This window comes from Lygodium microphyllum, chromosome 29 (assembly GCF_053477565.2).
Source record: "Lygodium microphyllum isolate KBCC chromosome 29, Lygodium_microphyllum_v1.1.10, whole genome shotgun sequence".
In the NCBI taxonomy this organism is placed as follows: Eukaryota; Viridiplantae; Streptophyta; class Polypodiopsida; order Schizaeales; family Lygodiaceae; genus Lygodium; species Lygodium microphyllum.
The window spans coordinates 8,079,610-8,101,987 of NC_141163.1; positions in this window are offsets into that span (position 1 = coordinate 8,079,610).

Consider the following 22,378-nt stretch of genomic DNA (forward strand, 5'->3'; position numbering starts at 1 on the left):
GACTGCCATTGAAGAAGCCTATTCCCTCATCATCTAGAGTTTCGAGCTCGACGTTGGCCATTCAGCTGATTGCATGAACTTTGAAAGGTTCAAGACCCCTAAACTTCATTTTTTGATTATGTCCCTTAACTGAGTATAGGAGCACTAAGTCGCCCTGTTCGAAGTCACGTTGCTTGATGTGCTTGTCAAACCAGCTCTTGCATCGTGCCTTCTCACATATGAGCACATGAGTGGCTAGAAGGCGAGTCTCCGAGAGGCGTTCGAGTTCAACTAGGCGTTGCGTCCATGTCTCCCTTCCTTCCCATCTCTCCTGAAGTGCGATTCTCAAGCTAGGCATGAAGAATTCTACAGGGATAATTGCTTCGGTTCCGTAGGTCAACCTAAAGGAGGTATGGCCAACAATAGTTTTATAAGCTGTGCGGTAAGCCCACAAGATTGCCATCAGCTTGTTATCCCAGTCGCTGCACGAGGCAGATACTGCCTTGGTTAGGATATTGACAAGAATCTTATTCGCAGATTCTGCCTGGCCGTTTGCTTGAGGGTAGTATGGAGAGGATTTTCGATGGATAATTAACAATGTGGATAGGAGATGCGCTATCACTTCATTAATGAAGTGTATGCCCTGGTCACTAACTAGTTCGATGGGGCAGTCAAATCACGAGATTACCTGCTCCCACAAGAACTTGGCAGTCGTTCGAGCATCGTTCTTTCGTGTTGCTCTCGCCTCTGCCCATTTCCTTAGGTAGTCTGTGACCACAATGATGTATATGTCCTGCGAATACTATGCAGCGGGGCTGATGGGTCCTATGAAGTCTATTCCCCATTTTTCGAAGGGTTTTCGTGCAATGATTGGGGTCAACTCCACTTGATCCTTGCGAATCGGGACCTTCGTCCACTGACACTCTTCACAATGCTTAACAAATCGTGATGCATCATGAAACAGCGTTGGCCACCATACTTGAGACTGCATCACCTTGTGGGCCGTCATGTCTCCGCTAAAGTGTCCACCAGCAATTCCGTTGTGTGCCTTGCATTGAAAATCTTCAAGCTTGTGGAATCAATAAGTGATCCGTAGATCTTGAGGTAGTAGGCATGAATCTTTGGAAGATGAGGTTCCAAAATCTAAGCCAATGGCAGATCCATCACTGGGTTTTCCTTCTGCTTGATTTGGTTCAGTCATGGCAACATGAAATCTGTTGAGCCATTTAAACCTTCGCAGCGAAGCTCCTGAAGTTGCAGTAATGGAGTCATGTCCGACTCATGGAAAAATTCATTGTCATTGGAGGATGTAGTGGATGATCTTCTTCAGCCAAGCAGCCAATTCTTGAAACATGAACATAACCTGCAGGAAAAGTTGTGCACTTCCTAGGGGGTGTGTCTGTCTCACTGTGTAGTGCATGGTGCCCATGCCAGTGGAACTGGGAGATGGGTCTAACCTTGGGCAAGCCCTTGGTAATGTCCCACACTTGAGGACCCAGTTCGTGCGTCGTTGGAGGTGCAGTTCAAAACTTAGGGTGACAGGTCTGAAAGTCCTGCCCTTGATGTGCCCTAAGTGTGAAGTGGGGAAGGGGCTAGGGAGAACCCTAGATGCAGTGAGTGTGGTGCACAATAACAATGAAGGGACACTACAAGCACATGTGAAGTATTCTCCTTGTTAACTTGCTTAGTAGTAGATTCATCTTTCAGCTTTGCTATTTTTTGCTCTTGTCTTTCTCTCCAGTCACCTTGTCTTTGTTTCCTTGTGGCTTTTTCTCTCTTTTCTTTCTTTTCTTTTCTTTTTTCTTTTTTTTTTTTGAGAATGAGAGAGGGAGTACAATTTTCAAGGCATTCTTTGTTGCTCTTCTTCATCACCTTGCTCGAATTCTGGACCCTCTTCAACATGTCGCTCAACCACAGATGGGATGACTGGCGGTGGTGGTGGTGGCTGTTCGTGCTCCTCAAAACCTAGCTCCTTGAGCTCAGCAGTGGAAAGGCCCGTACATCGTAAGTAGTGGAATTGTTGCTCCTTAGTGATCCCTGTACTCGTTGGGAGCTCCCTCTCTTGAAGACCATATCTTAGAGCTCGGGTGGTCAGCTCCAACTTTCTTTTCACCTTTTCCACTGGATCATCGCCCTCAACTTGTGTGACATGGAGTATCATGTTGAGGAAGGCTTGCCGCTGTGTTTTAGTAGTTATTTCGGCAGCTTCAACCCTAGCTTCTGTAAGCACCCTTTCGCATTCTGCCACTGCCAAGTGTTCGGTCAAGTCTCTCACCCTGTCAAAATTATTCCTTTCCCAATCCATAGCTCTTTCTCATTCTGCCACTGCCAAGTGTTCGGTCACTACCAGTTGCTGCTCATTTGTTAAAAACCACAACTGGTTCCTTTCTCTTAACTTCCAAGCCAGCTACTCTTCAGCAATCCCTTTGCCTTGATCTACAATGCTGAGTCTTTGTTGCACCTCGGTAGTACTTGTGATTTTTCCTACACCAGCTGCTCTTGGCTTTGGATCTCAGCAAGGAATAGCCTTTTTTGATTGAAAGCCATGGCCATGAGGGCCTCTACATCTTCCTGGGAGGTCTCCAATACATCTTGTAATCTTTGCGCTTCATCTTGTAGCCGTTTTGCTTCTGTTGCTGAGACTCCTGGCCCTTCACTCTTCAAAAACTCGATTTCACTTATTAATCTGTTTTGTTCTTTTAGCTCCTGCCACAAACGAAGCTCCATGGTATGTTCTTGTGGTGCACTAGCTTTGCCTTCCTGAACCTCTTGCCTTAGCGTTTCCACTTGAGCGACCTTTTGCTGTAGATCATTGTATTGCTTCACTAGTATCTTTAGACTCCTTTGCTCTACCACCAAGTTCTGCTCTTCGTCTTCCAGCCTTTGTCTAAGGTGTCTTTCGTTGTCCTGGGCTTCCTTTGCTTTTGCTACTAGCTGGTCCTGCAAGGCCTTCATTTCTCTTCGTCGATCGGCTCCCTGCCTTGAGACTTCTAGCCTAAGAGCAGCTGACATTTCTTTTTCTTTTTCTAGCTCCATCAAGGCCACTTTCTTCTCTTCCTTTGCCTTGTCTAGTTATGCCAGTAGCTCAGCCACATATGCGTCATAGTCAGTGTCGGCAGGCATGGGAGTATGGGGTGTGGTGGTTGATGCCTCCAGCCTTTGTCTTTTAGGGTCTTGCCGTGACTCTGCATCTGCAGCAGCGGGCCTTTTCAATCAGGTTTTTGGCATGATCTTGACCACTTTACTCACTAGCATTTGCATCATGTTCATTAGCTATGTCGTGTCGAGGGGAGGTGTGGGTTGTGTGGTGGTTGTAGTCGTGGTTTCAGTCTTTGCAGGCACAAAAGAGGAAGGAAGTGGATGTAGTAGGGACTTGCCCTTGCCTACAGCACTGGAGCTGCTTCCACACTTGAACTAGCTTCGGCTTTATCACGGGGGCTCACAGGTTCGAGCTGTCCACCCCCGTGGGTCTCTTCCACAGATCTTCGTGTAGCCTCTGCCAACTCGGCCAGCTCCTTCAGTCTCTGCTCTTCAGCTTCTTCTTCTGCCCTTCTTTTCCTGTCCTCTTCTGCCTTCTTTGATTCTTCTCTTATCTTTGCAAGCTCTTCCTCCTCTTTCCTCCTTTCTTCCTCAATCCTCCTAGACTCTCTTTGAGCCCTCTTGTTTTCAGCTCGTTCTTCTTTGCTTAATTCCTCTTTCCTTTCCTTCTGTCTCTTGTCCCCTTTCTTTTGTCCTTCTGGTTTGCTTGCTTGTGTAGGCGGCACCTCCTGTTCTCCCTTGTCACCTATCGTTCTTTCACTTGATTCTTCTCCTTCGTGGTGAGGTGGGCTTTGATGTGCAGCTTGCTCTTCCATGACTCCAACATCCTTTATTGCTTCATTTATGATGGCTGTCAAAACACCACCATATCTAATTGTGGCCGCCTTTGAGGCAGGTTTCTTCCTTGTGGAGCATGCTGTTGAGGCAGGGGATTCTCGTCCTGCTGGTGCTTCCACTGGAGTGAGAAGGGCAGCTTAGCTTTGAATGGTTTTTTGCACGAACCCATTCTAGTCTACCTCCTCAGGGACTCCTGCTGCGATGCTTTCTAACAATGGGACCCCGATCCTATTCATCAATGCATTGTACCTTTGGCCCGAGAAGAGTGTGTGGATCATCTTCTCTTGCACCTTCACTGTTGGATCCGGGATGTCAGCCAAGCTGATTCCATCCACTGTGTGCACCTCTTCTTTCTTTACCCCCAGCATGGTGTAAACATCCCTTCTCGGTCGCCTCTCTTTCTTGGGTACGAGCCCCAAGGCCTTCTCTACGATTGCCGCATTGAGGGGCACTTCAACTCTTCTTTCCTGCTCCCCTGTCCTCACTGTGACAGTGCCACAGTTCCTGCCCTTGACAAAGTTCCTCAGAAATTCAACACACATGCCATAATCCACAGCCTGCCCCACCTTTTTCACATACTTGTGAAAGTGGCATCTGTTCACCAATTCTTTGACTGCAGGTTCCTCCAAGATGGCCTCATCTAGGTTCAGCGTGTGCTTGAAGGTGAATTGACGGAATCCTCATGTCTCGACGCTGATGCCGAACTTGGTCATCTCTTCTTCAGAAAATGGGAGTTTGCCCCCTTTGTCTTGTCCTGCCATGGTGGTTACCTGTCAACACACCATTCCAACATTAATGCTTAAAAATCGGCTTAATTTTAACAAAACTCAATTTTGAGAGAAAATTTTATGTGTCAAAAATTGGTATACTTGCTTAGAGGCTTGAATTTTAGAGACAGGCTCACAGCAGCAATTGCTATTGTTTTCCCTTTGCAGTATCTTCCATTGAAACTCAATTAATCATAACATTCTGCTAGATAGCATGACTCTCATTTTTCTTACTCTCATTTTGCTCTGCTCTTGCTCATATTGCTCCCCCCCCCCCCCGTCTTGGATATTTCAAGGAATCCTTCCTAGGATTAGCACAGGAAGTACGAGGCAAATGCTGTTTTTCGTGGATTGATTTACTTAGCCAATAACCAATCATAGAAGCTTGGATTGTATTCGAGTTGGGCATGACAATCAAGAGCAGATGGTTGGATGGAGACTTGGGAGATGTAGGTCAAGACATCGTGAAAGAGATCTCCAGTATTAAGGCAGCTTGCAACATGTAATTCCTCTTCCGTAAAGAATTGGTCAATGTAAGGGTGAGTGAGCACATGGTCATCTAAATGTTGGTTGCAGGTGATGGCCAAAACCCTAAACGAGATAGGTGCCACATAAGTAGGGTCATATTCGATGGTTTTAACTGCCCTACGTTGCTCAGCATTGGTCATTATCCAGCAACCTTTTTTCTCCCATTGGATTCTCAGAGCAAACTACTGTTGCAAGAACGTGGAAGGTGAGCTTGCCATCTGCATTAGCTCTTGCAACTCGTGCTCAGGAATAGAATGAGGAGGCTTACGATATGAAGTGATTAGTCTTCTAAGGGCAGCTTGCTCCTTTGAGATTTTGTCGTTTGCTATCAGTTTAGTAGTAATTTTGGGGAATTTACCGGTCATAAGTTCGTATTCTTCCCAAGTGCATGGTAATGCACAAACATTTGAAGCAAGTGTTTTGTCAAGAAGACCTAGGTCTAGCCTCTCATAACTTCTAGCGAATGTAGTGAAAGTTTTGTCTAACATCTTGATGCAAGTTACTAAGTCATCCCCAGAAGTCGCGACGAGGTCTTTAGCCAAGGAAAGGAAAGGTCATACCGCATAGGAAGGTTTAAGATCTACTGGTGGGAATGGTGCAAATGGACTGGATAGTGGTGACTCCATCATTGGTGTCACAGGTGTGGCTTTACATTCCAAAGCACTTTGAGGTGCTGTAGGAAGCTCTGGGGGCATGGGAGTTGTGCTGGGTTCTGAGTGAGTAGTCATGGGGGTATTTAAGTTCTCTGGATTAGGTAAGTCTAAGGCTTGTGGCATTTGCTTTGGTCGATAGATGTGTTGGGGCTTACTAGCCATAGCGGGCAATGGTTTGCTAACTATGCCCTGGGCATGTGTGCAAGCCTCCCTCACTGGGGTGAGATTGCTTGTAGATGAGCTTTTAAACTTGCCATCTTTAGGCACCCAAATCCAGGGGTTTCCCTCATAGTATCCTTGTGCTCGCAAGAGATCTTTGGGGATCCATCACGGCGTGGTTGTGTGTCTACATCGATAGCGTTTAGACTGCCTCTTAGGCTGTGATGGTGGCTGATTATTTTGGCGTTTAGAATCACGTTTGGGTGGTCTACCCGGATGTAGTCTTTGCCATTTTGGCACCCATATAAGCTTGGACTCCTTGACCTTGTGAGCACTCTTGGTGGGTTTGGGCCTAGGGTTGAAAGCCTGGCATGAGGCCTTAGTTTTCTTCTGTTTAGACTTGGGCTGAAGCGTGGTCGTAGGGGTTTCTACCGGTGGCTTCGTAATGGTGGAGGAGTCAGGACAGCCCTTGCTGAAAGTCATCACTATACACACATTTCCTATAGCAAGATGAATGCGGTTTAGGTTGTAATCCACATTACAGTTCGTTTGCTTCTTGAAAGTACGACCTAATAGGGACATATTACCAGCTCCTTTAGTGTCAGGCAACACATGGAAGAAAGCTGGTAAACTTTCAGACTCGGTAGAAATAACTACCTTGCACTTCCCTAGGAGTGAATAAGCATTACCCCCAAACGGGGTGAGTTTGGCATTAGTGGGCTGTAGTTTCGGTTGACCAATGCATGTCCAATGGTCATGCGTCAAGATGTTGTAGTCGGCACCTTCATCAATCAAGGCGTCGAAAGAATACGTCGCTCCTGCTGTGACTATGATTCGTAGATAAGTGCCACTGTTTCTTCGTCCTGATCTGTAAGGTCGGTTATAGTAGCCATGCAAATGTTCATTGGGGGTTCTAGCATGGGTGGCTCATGTAATGGATGGGAAGGAGGATAGTACTTCTTTATGCGGCTGCCATTAAAAAAGCCTATTCCTTCACCTTCAAGTGTCTCTAACTCAACATTCCCTGTTCTACCAATCATGCGTACTCTGAAAGGCCCTAGCCCCTGAAACTTCATCTTCTGTTTATGTCCTTTTACAGAGTATAGCAGAACAAGGTCCCCTTGTTCAAAGTCTCATTGCTTGACATGCTTGTCAAACCACATCTTTCGTTGAGCCTTCTCACAAATCAGAGAGTGAGTGGCGAGGAGTCGGGTCTCCGTTAGGCACTCTAACTCCACTAAGCGATTAGTCCAAGCCTCTCTTCCCTCCCAATGTTCCTGGACTGCTATCCTTAAGCTAGGGATGAAGAATTCTAAGGGTAAAATGGCTTCAGTTTCGTATGTCAGCCTAAAAGGCGTCTGTCCTGCAGCCGTTTTATAAGCTGTGCGATATGCCCACAAGGCCCGCCATTAGCTTGTTGTCCCAGTCACTTCTTGAAGTAGACACTACCTTTGTAAGCACATTGACTAAGATTTTATTCGTGGATTCGGCTTGGCCATTAGCCTGAGGGTAATAGGGAGAGGACTTCCGATGAATTATTAGGAAGGTAGAGAGCAGGTGGAAAATCACCTCATTAATGAAGTGCGTGCCTTGGTCGCTTACAAGTTCGATTGGACAGCCAAACCGTGAAATGACCTGCTCCCACAAGAACTTTGCAGTGGTTCTAGCATCATTCTTCCTCGTGGCTCGTGGCTCGTGGCTCTTCCCACTTCCTTAGATAATCGGTTGCCACTATGATGTAGCGAGCTTGGGATTATTGTGCCGCAGGACTGATAGGTCCAATAAAATCGATGCCCCATTTTTCAAAGGGTTGTCGGGCTATGACAGGGGTCAACTCCATCTTGTCTTTCCGCACAGGCACTTTGGTCCTTTGGCACTCATCGTAGTGCTTTACGAATTTAGCTGCATCGCGGAAAAGGGTGGACCACCATAGTTGGGATTGTAGCATCTTTCGGGCTGTTTTGTCCCCGCTAAAGTGCCCTCTAGCGATTCCGCCATGTGCTTCTTTCAATGCATCGTGCATCTCATGCTCACATACGCATCTGCGCAATAAACCGTCTTGTCCCAACCTGTAAAGTTGGCCGGCTATCAGTTGGTATGGCTGAATTTTCAGGATAAGTCTTCTCAGCCTGGCCTTCTCAATGGGTCTCTCAGGTAGTCTGCTCTCTAGCACTTGCACTATGTCATCGGCCCAATATGGCATCAGATTGGCTTTAAACAATTCTCTCTCGCTAGATAGGTTAAAGAGATGAGCATCCGGTAAATCGTCAGGCATGCCTTGTCCAGCGGCTTCTCTTGTGGGTATGCGGGACATGTGGTCAGCCATGTAATGATGCTTTCCTTTGCGTACAACCACAGAGAAGTCAAACTCCAGTAGAAGGAGTAACCATCTAGCTATGCGTCCCGTAGTGCAAGGCTTGTTCACAAGATATAGCAAGGCTTGATGGTCAACAAAGAAGACAAAGGGAGTGGCCAACAGGTAATGCCTAAATTTATTTACCGCAAATACCATGGCCAACCCCTCCCTTTCTGTCGTGGAATAGTTCATCTCGGTCTCTATGAGTTGCCTGCTGGCAAAACTCACCAGGTAATCTAAGTTATGTTCACCAGGCTGGCATAGCACAGCTCCAATAGCGAACTTAGAGGCGTCTATGTGTACATGAAACATTATGTTCCAATCTGGGGCTCGTAAGATTGGTGCAGTAGCAAGAGCCTTTTTCAACTCCTCATATGCGCACTGGCATTCCTCAGTCCACTCCAACACTATCAACAGCTTGTACAATGGTCTAGCAATTAGTGTGCAATTTAGTACAAAGCGTCGATAATATCTAGTGTGTCCTAAGAAGCACTGAACTCCCTTGTAGTTATCGGGTGGCGGTAAGTCAACAATGACTTTGACTTTAGAAACGTCAGTGGAAATGTCGTTCCTTGACACTACGTGCCCTAAGATGCATCCGTGTTTCACCCAGAACTGGCACTTTAAGGGGCTCAACGAGAGGTGGTACAACCTGTTGAGATATCGAGCTCCACTCGTGATATGCCAGGGTGACCGTTGTGCATTTATGTCACCGACTTGTCAGTTGCAGATGTGGTTGGTACACTGCCCATGAATAATAGCTACATGATAGCTATCCTTATCTACTCTAGTTCGTGGCTCAGTTAGTATGCCACCTTAGTTAGTTGAGTCTGGTTTGAGACCCATATATAGGGTTCTTCTATTTCCTTGTACTTGAGTTCTTTTGGCTTACACAACTAAGAGGATGAAAACTGTTTTTCAGCCTCCACCTGTGTGTGTATTCCCCCATTGTGCAAGCAAGAAAGCTACAAGTGAGACTCCTTCCTTCTCTCCCACAATCTTGACATGGTATCAGAGCCTTGTTCGTGGTAAGGAGCTCAAGAAAGCAAGCCAAGCTCGCGGTGTTCTGGTAAGAGGAGTAGTGTTGCTTTCATTTTCTGTTTTGGGAGCAGATCTCTGCAGGTAGCATAGCCGAAAATTGCAAGAGTGCATTGTCTCAGGTTGAGACGCCCTTCGCGGTGAAGCAAGAGGGCCGTATATGTTGCAGAGCGGGCTTTAGCTCTTGGCGACCCTGTTTTTTTTATTTGAGGCCATTTCGGGGCCTGTTTTGGAGGCGGAAGTTTTCTGCACGCACTCAGGAAAAGGCCCAGTTTTATGCTGTGCGACCACTGTTCTACAGGTCGGTGAAAAGTTACTATAGAAATTGCATCGTATGTCTGTGCGTAGAGACATTGGGAGTTACAGAATAATCCTTGTTGCTTGTTGATGCAAAATCGTCACTAGGAAGTGACTGTGTGGTTAAATACCACTTTCGTCAATTTTGCAGATTTGCCCTTGTGAGGCTGAAGTTGTGTTCTCTGCAGTGACAGAATTTTTTGAAGTATTCTATAATAGCATCTGATTCTCTTTCATAGATTGTAACTGAAAAGCTTGACAAGAACAACTTCCAAGCATGGAAGTTTAGAATGACGAATTTCCTTATAGGAAAAGGATATTGGGAATTTGTTGCAGGAAATGAAGAAGAACCAGTTCTTCCTGATATTCCCAATCAACAACAAATGCAGGCATTCAAAGCATGGCATGAGAGAGCCATGAAAGTTATGTACTAGATGTCTATCAGTATTTCAGACTCTATGATTGTGCATATTCAGGATGCAAGTACGCCAAAGGAGGCATGGGATACTTTGTCAAAAATGTATAGCACAAATACGCAAGCCAGGAAAATGCAGCTCAAGCAAGAGTTGCATAATGTGCAAAGAGAAAATATAAGCATCAATGACTACCACATGAAGGTGAAGAAGATTGCAGATGCACTTGCTTCCATTGGGTTGCCAGTGGAAGATGATGATTTAGTTTCTGTGACCTTGAATGGTCTAGGAAAGGATTATGCACAGTTCCGAACATCCATTTCCATCCGTGAAAGATTTCCTGATTTTGAGGAGTTGATTGCTCTTCTAATTTCTGAGGAGCAGAGAAATGGTGGTGCATCTTCTTCAGGAGAAACTTCAAAAGAAGCTGTCTTCTACTCAAATGCTGGAAGAGGTAGAGGCAGAGGTAGAGGAGGCCGATTTGGAGGCCATGGTAGAAATCAGAATATGCAGCAAACTCAAGAAAACCAGTCCTATGGAGGACGTGGTAACTCTAGAGGCAGGGGGAGCCAAAGAGGTCGTGGTGGATGGCAAAGAGGCCAAAATGCAAACAGCAATGTTGAATGCTACTACTGTGGTAAAATGGGTCATATGGCTAAAGACTGATATAAAAAGCAGAATGACATCATGAATGGAAAATTGCAACAAGGGAATTATGCATCTTCTAGTAGACACACTGATGACAGAAATGAGCATTTGTTTATGGTTCAGCACATGAACAATTCTGTGACAAGTGCAGAAGAAAGCAACGATGTGTGGTATGTTGACTCAAGTGCATCAAACCACATGACAGGTCATGCAGAATGGATGGAGGATGCAAGGAAAATGGAAAAACCAGGATTTGTGGAGACTGGTGATGATACTGCACATCCTATTGTGCAGATTGGAAAATTTCCTTTGTCTATGCAGGATGGGAAAAAGAAATACATGTCTGATGTATTTCATGTCCCCAATATCACCAAGAATCTGGTTTCTGTTGGTCAAATGGTTGAGCAGGGCTTGCAGGTTAGATTTAATCCTCATGGATGCTTTGTTGAGGATATGAAAAATAAAGTTCGCTTGATAGCAAAAGGAAAGAAGAATGGCAGAATGTTTACGTTGGATGCAGACATGCCTGAATTGAGTGCAGCAATGTTTGCACATGGGACCGGTGTAGTTGCAGATATTGATATCTGTAAAATATTACACGGCGCAACGAACAGAATCTGAGAAAGAGATAGAGAGTACACAACAGATACGAGGAGAATCAGTAAATTCTTTAACTCCAAACAACTGATACAAAGATGGCTCTGTCCACCCGTGCGCTTCCACTGTGTGAAGCTTAGATGGCGATCTAGACAGAAGATAGGTGAAGAGCTTAAGGCTAGCTAGAACAACAACTCTGACTGGGTGAAAGATGAGTGAGTGATGGTTGTGAAGGGGTTTAGCTTTTATAGCTCGTGAAGGTCGTTAGGTCGGCTGACCGACCTACCATATGAGCCTCCACTAGTCGGCCAGGGAATATTCCCCGGCCCCCGGACCCCACAATAGAGGCCCCTTTTAACTCCCTTACACCGCAACTCGATGCAATGCACCTCGAATTGCTACCAACTTAACCACTCCGTCTAACCCAAAGATTAGACCCACACAGTCACCTTTTTGCCATCCGGTCACATAGACCTCATCTGATATACAAGTCAGGACTTAACCAATGTCCGGGCTCGCATTTGGCTTCTCCTCATAATGGGGGCCTTACAACTTTGAGCACCATGGATCATTGGTAGCACCTAATGAGGGTGGGGCATTGATCATATCTAACACCCCCCCCCTCAATGTCCACCCATAGGTGAACTATCTCCTCGTCCCAATGCCGAGTCTCTGAAGATGAACTTCAAGCAGATCCTTCGTAAGTGCTTTGGTGAAGATATCTACTCCATTCTCCTCTGTTGGACAGTAGACCAATTCCACTATCCCATCCTCCATCAAATCACGCACATAGTGATACTGGATCTCTATATGTTTGGTACGTGCATGAAACACTGGATTTTTGGCAATGGCGATGCAACTCTGATTGTCACATCTCAGCACAGTTGGTTCTTCATCTTGCACTTCCATATGCCATAGAATCCTTCTCAGCCATACGGCCTCACATGCAGCAAAACAAGCTGCCTTGTACTCTGCTTCGGTAGAAGACAATGCCACTGTTGGTTGCTTCTTACTAATCCAAGAGAAAATTCATGAACCCAAAGAGAAACAATAACCAGAAACTGACTTCCTGGAATCAATGTCTCCTTCCCAATCTGAGTCACAGTTCCCCACAAGAGAGGTTTCGAAACTGTATGTGATACCATAGTCAAGAGTTTTCTTCAAGTATCTGAGCACCCGCATCCCAGCCTTCCAATGACTCTCATGAGGTTTGTTTGAGAACCTGCTCAAAACACCAACAGCAAAACTGATATCTGGTCTGGTGTTACACAAGTAGATCAGACTGTCGACCAACCTCCTATACCTCCCAATGTCTGCTAGTGCTGATGTATCCTCGACGGATAACTTTGCATTCACCTCCATAGGTGTAGCTATCTCCTTGCACTCGGTCATGCCAAATGCCTTCAAGATCTCCCATGCATACTTCTTCTGAGAGATGAAGATCTTTCCTGGCTCTTGCCAGACTTCAATCCCCAAACAATAGTGCAGCAAGCCCAAGTCTGTCATTTCAAACTCAGAACTCAAAGCCTTTCGAGTTTGGTTGATCATATCTTCATAGTCACCTGTAATAAGAAGGTCATCCACATATAGGACAATCACTACAAACTTTTTACCATCCCTATAAACATACAAGTTAGCATCTGAGGCACATCTTTTGAAGTTTAGGTTTAAAAAGAACCTATCTATCCACTGGTACCATGCTCTGGGGGCTTGTTTCAGCCCATACAATGCCTTCTTCAGTTTACACACTTTGTTCTCAGAATGGGGAGCCTCAAACCCTGGTGGCTGAGCCACGTACACCTCCTCCTTGAGGTCACCATTTAAGAACGCTGACTTAATATCCATTTGGTACACTGGCCACTTCTTCTGGGCAGCCACTGCAAGTACCGTGCGAATAGTGGTCATTCTGGCAGTTGGGGCAAATGACTCTTGAAAATCAAACCCTTCAACTTGTGAAAATCCTTGGGCAACCAATCTAGCTTTGTACTTTTCTAAGGTACCATCAGTCTTGTACTTTACCTTCCAGATCCACTTGGTGCCAATAACCTTTCGCTTTGCTGGTCGATCCACTAGCTCCCAAGTGTCATTCTTCATTATGCTGTCATACTCTGCCTGCATAGCAGCCTTCCATGATGGATCTGCAAGTGCTTCTTCTAAGTCAGTTAGCTCCGTTACTTCTCTCATAATCTCAACCATCAAGGCCATATCGACTATGTGAGCAGAAGCCCTCATTTGCTCCTTTATTCTCTGAGACCTCCTTGGTCCGTCTGCCTTCTCCTCAACAAATACAGGCAGAGGATTATTGTGGTCATAGAGCTGCTTCACCCAGCGCGGCAATGGCTTTTCCGGTGGGGTGATGTCAGGTTGGTGAACTTTTTCCTCATCATCTGAAGATGATGCTTCCTCCTCCTTAAGGATAGGGATAGCTCTCGGGACAGGTTCATAGTGGACTACTTCTTCGCTTGATGATAAAGTGGAAGAACTTGCCTTCTCCTCCTCCACTGTATGCGGCTCCTCCTTGAACACCACATCACAGCTCGCGATGATCTTCTTTGCCTCTTGGTCATATAATTTGTAAGCCTTCTACTCATCACTATAACCCAAGAAGATACATTTTCTGCTTTTTGGTTGTAACTTGTTTCTCTTCTCATCTAGAACATGTGCATAACATTCACATCCAAAAATTCTGAAATGTGAGACAGATGGTTTCTTACCAGTGTAAGCCTCATGAGGTGTTTTTCCCTTGAGAGCCTTTGTATAGCTCCGATTTAGAATGTAGACTGCAGTATTAACAGCTTCAGCCCAAAAATGGTTAGGCAATCCCTTGCCCTTTAGCATGCATCTTGCCATCTCCACAATGGTGCGATTCCTGCGTTCCATAACACCGTTCTGCTGAGGTGTGTGAGGCATCGTCAATTGACGCTTGATCCCTTTGCTCTTGCAAAAGCCTTCAAACTCCTTTGAGTTGAACTCACCACCACCATCTGTTCTAAATTTCTTCACACTTTTCCCTGTTTCATTCTCAACAAGTATTAGCCATTCTTTAAACTTACCAAAATCTTGAGCCTTATCACGAAGGAAGTACACCCACATCTTCCTACTGTAGTCGTCAACAATCAACATAAAATAAGAAGATCCCCCCAAGGCCTGTGTAGGCATCTTACCACACAAGTCAGCATGCACCAACTCTAGAGGAGCATGTGCTCTATTCTTGCTTTCTTGTGGAAATGCCTTTCTTTGTTGCTTGCCCATCATACAAGCTTCACATGGTTCCTTCAATTCAGTTATTGTAGGTAGGTGAGCAACCATACCTTGCTTTTGCATCTCCTTCAATACTGCAAATCTGATGTGTCCAAACCTTTCATGCCAAAGCTTACTTGTGCCCACTCCAGCGGTGGCTATAAGAGCACTTAGCTCATACAGGTTGTTCCTTCTTTCTCCTTTGCCAACAATTGTGCCAGCACTATCAATAATTTCTGCACCTGTCTTCTTGAACCTCACTTCATGACCAAGATCAGTTATGGCAGCAACTGATAAGAGATTTCTCCTAATTTCGGGAACATACAACACATTTGAAAGCTTTTTGACTTCACCATTTGCAGCAACAAAAGAAATAGTACCTGTGCCCGCAGCAGGGCATTTAGCATCATTTCCAACCGTCACAATGATGGATTCTTGTAGAGGCTGCATAGAACTGTATAGACCTTTCTTGTTGGTCATGTGACGGGAGGCCCCACTATCCAACACCCAAGAGTCAGTGGTAGATTCTTCTTGCATCGAGGAGCACACTTCCTCAATGGTCGCCATGAATAATTCCAACTCTGCTTCAGCCATATTAGCTGTCTCTTTCCCTTTACTTTTAAGGGTACCATTCTTTTCATTTGCCTTCTTGACACGACAATCTGCAATTGTATGTCCTTTCTTCTTACAGTAGAAGCACTCTCATTGAAACTTCTTCTTGCCGCCCTTCTTCTTTTTGTCACCATCATTTTTGGTGGAGAAAACACCTTTGCCTTTTGCATTGACAGAGAATGCAGCATCTCCATTGTTACTTCCTTCTCGGGCTTTCAGCCTCAACTCCTCCTCCATTAATAATGCACAAAACTCCTCAAAAGTCAAAGCTTGAGGTCTCACCTGAGTATTAAGGGCAGTTACTAGTCCATCAAACTTTTGTGGACAAATCCGAAGACACCTCCAAGCTAGCTCTTCGCTAGTTTTTTGTATCCCAGCACCAGCCATCTGGTCGTGTAGATTCTTAATCCGAGTGATGAATGCTTCAACCGTCTCTCCTTCAGCTAACTTCTCCGCTGCTAGTTGATTCTCCAAGTTTTGAATCCTTGTTTGGTTTCGTGTTTCATACTGACTCCTTAGTACATTCCAAGCCTCTGACGCTTTGGTTGTATGCTGAATCACAATCAAAACACTCTCAGAACAGCTTGTAACTAAGGCACACAATGCATCTGCATTCCTTCGTTTCCAAGCTCGTAGAAGATCTGCATTCGGAGGAATCATCACACTAGGATTTGATGGGTCGGGGGTAGACTGTGGTTCTGCGTCAATCCCCAGCACAGTCTCCAGAAGCTCATAAGAATCAAGGATACTTGTAATTTTAAACTTCCACAAGGTGTAGTTTGTACCATCTAACTTGCCTTCGCTGAAGGTTGGTGGACGAATCCTCAGTGTTTGAATAGCCGCTATAGCAACACCACCTCTTGCACCGCTTCCTGATGCGCCAGAACCGCTTCCCGGAGTCGACATAGTTTCTCTTTGCTCTTGAAGCCTTTGCCTCTTGCACGCTCTCCAATCTCTAGAGCCCCCTGGGCTCTGATACCATGTAAAATATTACACGGCACAGCGAACAGAATCTGAGAAAGAGATAGAGAGTACACAACAGATAAGAGAAGAATCAATAAATTCTTTAACTCCAAACAACTGATACAAAGATGGCTCTGTCCACCTGTGCGCTTCCACTGTGTGAAGCTTAGATGGCGATCTAGACAGAAGATAGGTGAAGAGCTTAAGGCTAGCTGGAACAACAACTCTGACTGGATGAAAGATGAGTGAGCGATGGCTACGAAGGGGTTTAGCTTTTATAGCCCGCGAAGGTCATTAGGTTGGCCTGCTGACCGACCTACCATATGAGCCTCCACTAGTCGGCCAGGGAATATTCCAGGGAATATTCCCTTTACCATCGGGCCGGGGGCGCTGCCCCCGGACCCCCACCAGGGGAGCCGCTGGCCCCCCTGCGACCCCCCAGCCAAGGGCCGCTTCCACGGCCCCCGGACCCCACAATAGGGGCCCCTTTTAACTCCCTTACCACGCAACTCAATGCAATGTGCCTCGAGTTGCTACCAGCTTAACCACTCCGTCTAACCCAAAGATTAGACCCACAACAGTCACCTTTTTGCCATCCGGTCACATAGACCTCATCTAATATACAAGTCAGGACTCAACCAATGTCCGGGCTCACATTTGGCTTCTCCTCATAATGGGGGCCTTACAACTTTGAGCACCATGGATCATTGGTAGCACCTAATGAGGGTGGGGCATTGATCATATCTAACAGCTGATATATTTACGAAGGCATTGGGCGCAACGAAGCTGCGCAAGTTCAGAGACCTGCTTGGTGTGCAGGAATTGGGATTGAGCTCAAGGGGGAGTGTTGAGATATCGAGCTCCACTCGTGATATGCCAGGGTGACCGTTGTGCATTTATGTCACCGACTTGTCAGTTGCAGATGCGGTTGGTACACCGCCCATGAATAATAGCTACATGATAGCTATCCTTATCTACTCTAGTTCATGGCTCAGTTAGTATGCCACCTTAGTTAGTTGAGTTTGGTTTGAGACCCATATATAGGGTTCTTCTATTTCCTTGTACTTGAGTTCTTTTGGCTTACACAACTAAGAAGATGAAAACTATTTTTCAACCTCCACCTGTGTGTGTATTCCCCCATTGTGCAAGCAAAAAAGCTATAAGTGAGACTCCTTCCTTCTCTCCCACAATCTTGACACAACCTACACCTTTCAAAGACAGCTCTCAATTTCTCTAAGTGTTCAGCCCAACTAGAGTGTACGCATAAGCCGTCTACAAACACTTCCAGTTCGCGCCTAAGCATGTCCTTAAAGATAGTGCACATTAGGTGTTGAAAAGTCGCAGGTGCGTTCATCAACCCAGAAGGCATGACAATGTAGGCGAATATACCCCATTCCGTGGCAAAGGCAGTCTTGTGCCTATCGTCGAGGTGCACTTGCACTTGATTATAGCCCGAGAAACCATCCAGAAAATTGTAGGCTTCTTTACCTGCTACCCTCTCAAGCATGTGCTCGGTGTAAGGTAAAGGATAGTTATCCCTCTTTGTAGCGGCATTCACTTTCTTGTAGTTTATGCACACTCGGATTTTTCCATTTTTCTTCATGACAATCACGATAGGTGATACCCAGTCCGTGTGCTCGATCTCATATATGAATCATGCCCTCATGAGTTTATCAATCTCCTCTTTTACTGCATGGGCGTGTTTGGGATTCATGGGGTAAGGTCGTTGTTTCGTTGGCACTGCATCAGGGACCATTGGGATATTATGAGTCACAACCCTAAGGTCGACTCCCTTAAGTTCATCCAATGTCCAGGAAAATACGTCAATGTACTCTTGCAAGAGTGCAACAAGTTTGGTCTCCTCATCCTCCATCAAGTCATCTGCAATGAATACAGGTCTTGGCTTTTCACATTTCCCAGCCAAGTTAACTTCCTTGACTTTGCCGAGTCCCTCGATCGGTTCACTAGTTTGGCTTTGTCTTTTCGCACCTAGCAGAATCACCACTCTGTCACCCTTTTTAAATTTTGTAAACCGTTTGGGTAGATCCTATGGTTTCTTTTGCCTTTCTGCTTCTGAGTCCTTTGCTTGCTTCTTGGCCTCCTCCTTTAGCCTCCTGCGCCTTAGGTGGACTGGCAAGTCTCCCTTGGTGCATTTGACTTTAGAAGGTTGTGGTATCTCGGGATCACTCTCAGTGCTGACTTCCGACTCTGAGTTAAACTCGCATCCCTCACTTAAGGAAGGTGTTTCCCCAGGGGGGTCGTAGTTTAGTAGGTGCATCCATCTTGAGCACTGGGATTATCCATGGTCGTGCCACTCCGGCTTGCTCGTAATCCACAGCTCCTATGTATTCTAGCCAGGATCTGTCACACTCCATTCGCATGACTCCTTTTTCATTCTGACTGGTCCTTCCTCTCTATCGTTTTTCCTTCCGTGTCATACTCTACTGTATCTATCTCTTCTTCGCTCTCCTCTCTCGTAGAGCGACAGTACTCATACTCCTCGTCATCAGAGTCCTGTCCTTCTGACTGCTCATCATCACCTAAGCTTTCCTCTCCAGTCTCCTTATCATCAATAACTAAAGCCCAATTATATAACAAATTCAGGTCGTGGACCTTGGTACATTTCCATTCTGGCTTAGCTAATAGATCACGTAGAGGTTTTAAGTTAGCAGCCAATTTGCCTTCCAATTTATTGGTCAGATACTCTACGATTTCCTGAAGCTCTAGTTTGTTGTTGGGGATATGGAACGAGGCTGGTTTGCTTGGGTTGAGTGAGCTTCCTGCCATCATGCAGAGTGGCACAATTGGCTCCTCAATTGGTATGGTTGCGGCTTTAGCAACCTGCCGATATAGTTCTTCCTCATCCGAGAATGGTAGGTCAATGGTTGCCAAAACGTGCATCCAATCCCTCTCATCCTCAGGGCAAGGAATATATTTAGTGAGTGATCCATAGGGTTTGGTCGTTTGAGTATCGCCTTTCAGCATAGCTGAGATGGCATCTAGGTCAACAGAGGTCCTCTTCCAAGTGTCCATCTCTACCCTTACTGCACTAGTTCTGTTCCCTAGGAAAATCAAACCATTGCCCCAGTCCTCAATGACACACGCATTCCTCATCCAAGGTCGGCCTAATAGTATGTCGTAATCCACTCCCTTCATGACAATGAAGTTTACGGAAAACTACACACCGGCAATCTTTACTGGCCAATTCTTTAAGACCCCGAATGGTCTTACCTTCAATCCATTTGCTAACGTGACGTTAAACCTGGCAGTCTCTATAGGAGGGTTTCCCCATGCCTCTAAGACTTCATGGCTTAGTACACTAACACCTGCACCTGTGTCTACAATTCATTTTCGCGTCATATCTCCTAAGGCTAGGACGTGTAAAACTGCATGCATTTCAGCGCCTTCCCAAAAAGCATTGATGTACAAAGACTTAGGAATTGAGTGTAGAGTTAGACTTGGGATCTGTGTAACCGCATCATGATCTTGTGGATTAGCACCTACAAGTCATGTGTGTCCCTCCATCAAGTCTTTTAACTCCTACCATAAGGAATGATTCTGCCTAAGCAGGTCTTCCAAGCTTAGAGTTACTGGAGTAGACAACAAGGTTGTGAGGAGGCTACTAGGCTCTTGTCTTCCCCTGAGGCTAGCATTTCTAAGCCATGCGTTCTGTCTGCCCTGACAAGTTTCCCCTTGGCCTTGATGCTAAGTTGCCCCCAGTGGTGCAGGTATGCTCGCAACTTGTGATTTTGAAGGTGAGACTGGTGTGCTCACGCTGGAGAAATCATCAATAGGATCTTCTAATATGGGTTCAGCATCCTTGAGGTGCTTTTGGGTGTCCTTGACCCACTCTTTGACCTTAACTATAGCCTCGAGTTGCCGTTTGGGATGGGGATATTCCCCTACCTTGGCACTCCCTAGCTCAGCTATCTCAGGAGCTGAGGTCTCCGCCTCTGCATCTGTGACCCTCTTTCCCATTACTAACGTAGTCGCTTCCTCAGTTTTAAGAGTTATCTTTGCATCGATTCTCTTTTTCCATCTCCTCCGGCTTTTCTTTCCTATTGAGGTTGCGTCAAGGTTACTTGGCCCTGGAAAAGAGATGCCTGCCTATTTTGTTTGAGCTCGCATCATAACATGTAGTGGGATGGGTGTATCCTCACTGTCAAAGGTTTCCACTCCAAAAAACCCCAAAGGCACCGATGGCATGTTGGCAGAGCTGGTTGATGGCTTTCGCCTAGGACAGTCAGGAAACAGATGTGTGATTCCACACTCTGTGCATTGGAGATCCACTTTGTCCTTGTTAGCTTGTTCTCGTTCTGGGCAGCGTGATGAAATGTGGCCTGGGTGGCTGCAAGTCCAGCATGTGACTGGATCTTGGCTTGGCCCTCCAAAGCCTCTGCCTCTTCCTCTTCCTAAAGCTATCACTGGCACCGGCCGATAGTCCATCAGGACTGGGTTGCCCTCCTCGTCATAGGATATTATAGAGCCTTATCTTCAAGAGAGATTCTGATGTACTCTTCTTTTTCAGGATTAATAGAAACATTTACGACCATTTGGCTGTACACTTTGCCCATACTCTTGTAGTTCATAGGGCCAAGAGACTCGATCTTTCTTTGCCAGATCACATCTTTGTTCTCTATTATCTCTTTCCTCTTCTCCTCCAAGACAGAGCCTCCCGCTCACTTGCAACCCTTGTAGGATACAAGTGAGTAACATCCTCAACCTTGGGCGCCAGTGCCTCCTTTGGCTCCTTCTGTTTTCTAAACACCTTGGGTGGAATATTGAGGATTTCAAATGCCTTTTGATTACTAGTTGACAGAGGCTTCAAAACTTTGTCAAACCTATACCTAAGTCTACTAACCATACTAATTCCTTATTCATCAATGTAAATCGATGTGCATGAGCAGCTGTAATGTATGCATCGTTCGAAAAATCAATTTAAAAATCCTCCATTGCCTCCTATAAGCAGAATAGGGTAGACAACTGCCATTTCTTACTAAGGCCCTTCACAAAAGTAACTAAAGATAACCTATCATATATCTCCTTGACCACTCTAAAAAAATGAGCCTTAGAAATGAGATGGCTAGTGGTCTTTTGAGCTTTCTTGTTCTCTCCACTGCATGTAGAACCATCTATATTTTCTCTTTCTCTTCAAAGGGGTTTCCTGGGCACGATTAAGAAGGAAACTTGAAGGTTGAACCTCACAGTTGACTTGGAATTCTCTGAGGATTCACCTTCACCTCCAACACTTGCAAGGGTAGCAGGGCAAACAATATCTTCACATGTCCCCTCGACTGTTTCCTCTTCACTTTCCCCTGAAGGTTTGTTCAGGTGAACCTTCCTTGCAATGTGCTTTGTCCTAGCCATCATTTGTGCAGGCTAAGGGTTATGAGTACCTGGGTTAGATTTGACAATACGGTGCGATAAGATGAGGCTCCTAATGTCTAACTAACACTATTGCGCCATATCAGAAACATGCTAATACGGCACGATAAGACTACGCTCTTGATGTAGAAAAACCACAATTGGGCCATATCAGAAAAGATGCTTATACAATCGTGTCGTATCAGAAAAGATGCTTATACAACACGATATAATGACACTCCTGATGCACAAAAACCACAATCGTGATGTATTAGAAACAATGCTTATACAACGCGATAGAGGGAACGAGAAGAACTCCTGTGCATCAATCTCATCGTATATGCGCTTGTTGAGTGGTGATACCTTCTATGAATAGTGAGGAGCTCGACTTTTGTGCATGGACAAAGTAATAAAATATCACCATGTGCACATCCATGATACCATCCTTAATATTATCTTAAATGTTTACAAGCATCAATATGGATCTATTCACATTGATATGGAGAAAGCTTATGATGGAGAATGAAGAGCACAGTCGTGATACCACTCAAGTGCAATGCACAAGCCAAGAACGCCAATTTAGCACAAAAGGATCCAAAAGGTCTCTACATACCTCTGAAAGGATCCAATACGGTGAGAGTGATTGTGTTGGAGGATTCTGCGGGGCTAATATTTGCGTTGTATAAGCTTTGTCGGACAGAAGTCACAAATGGTGAGTGTGTCAAACGTGCGACATGAATGATGAATGAAATCGGCAAGAGTGTCTGACGTATGGCAGGGAAGACAAAAAGTGTGAAATGGCCTTCGCACAAAATGGGAGGCCCTTATATAGGCGCGAGAGTTTTTGGACACATGTCATTTTGCTATTCGTTCTCTAGTTAGGGCTTT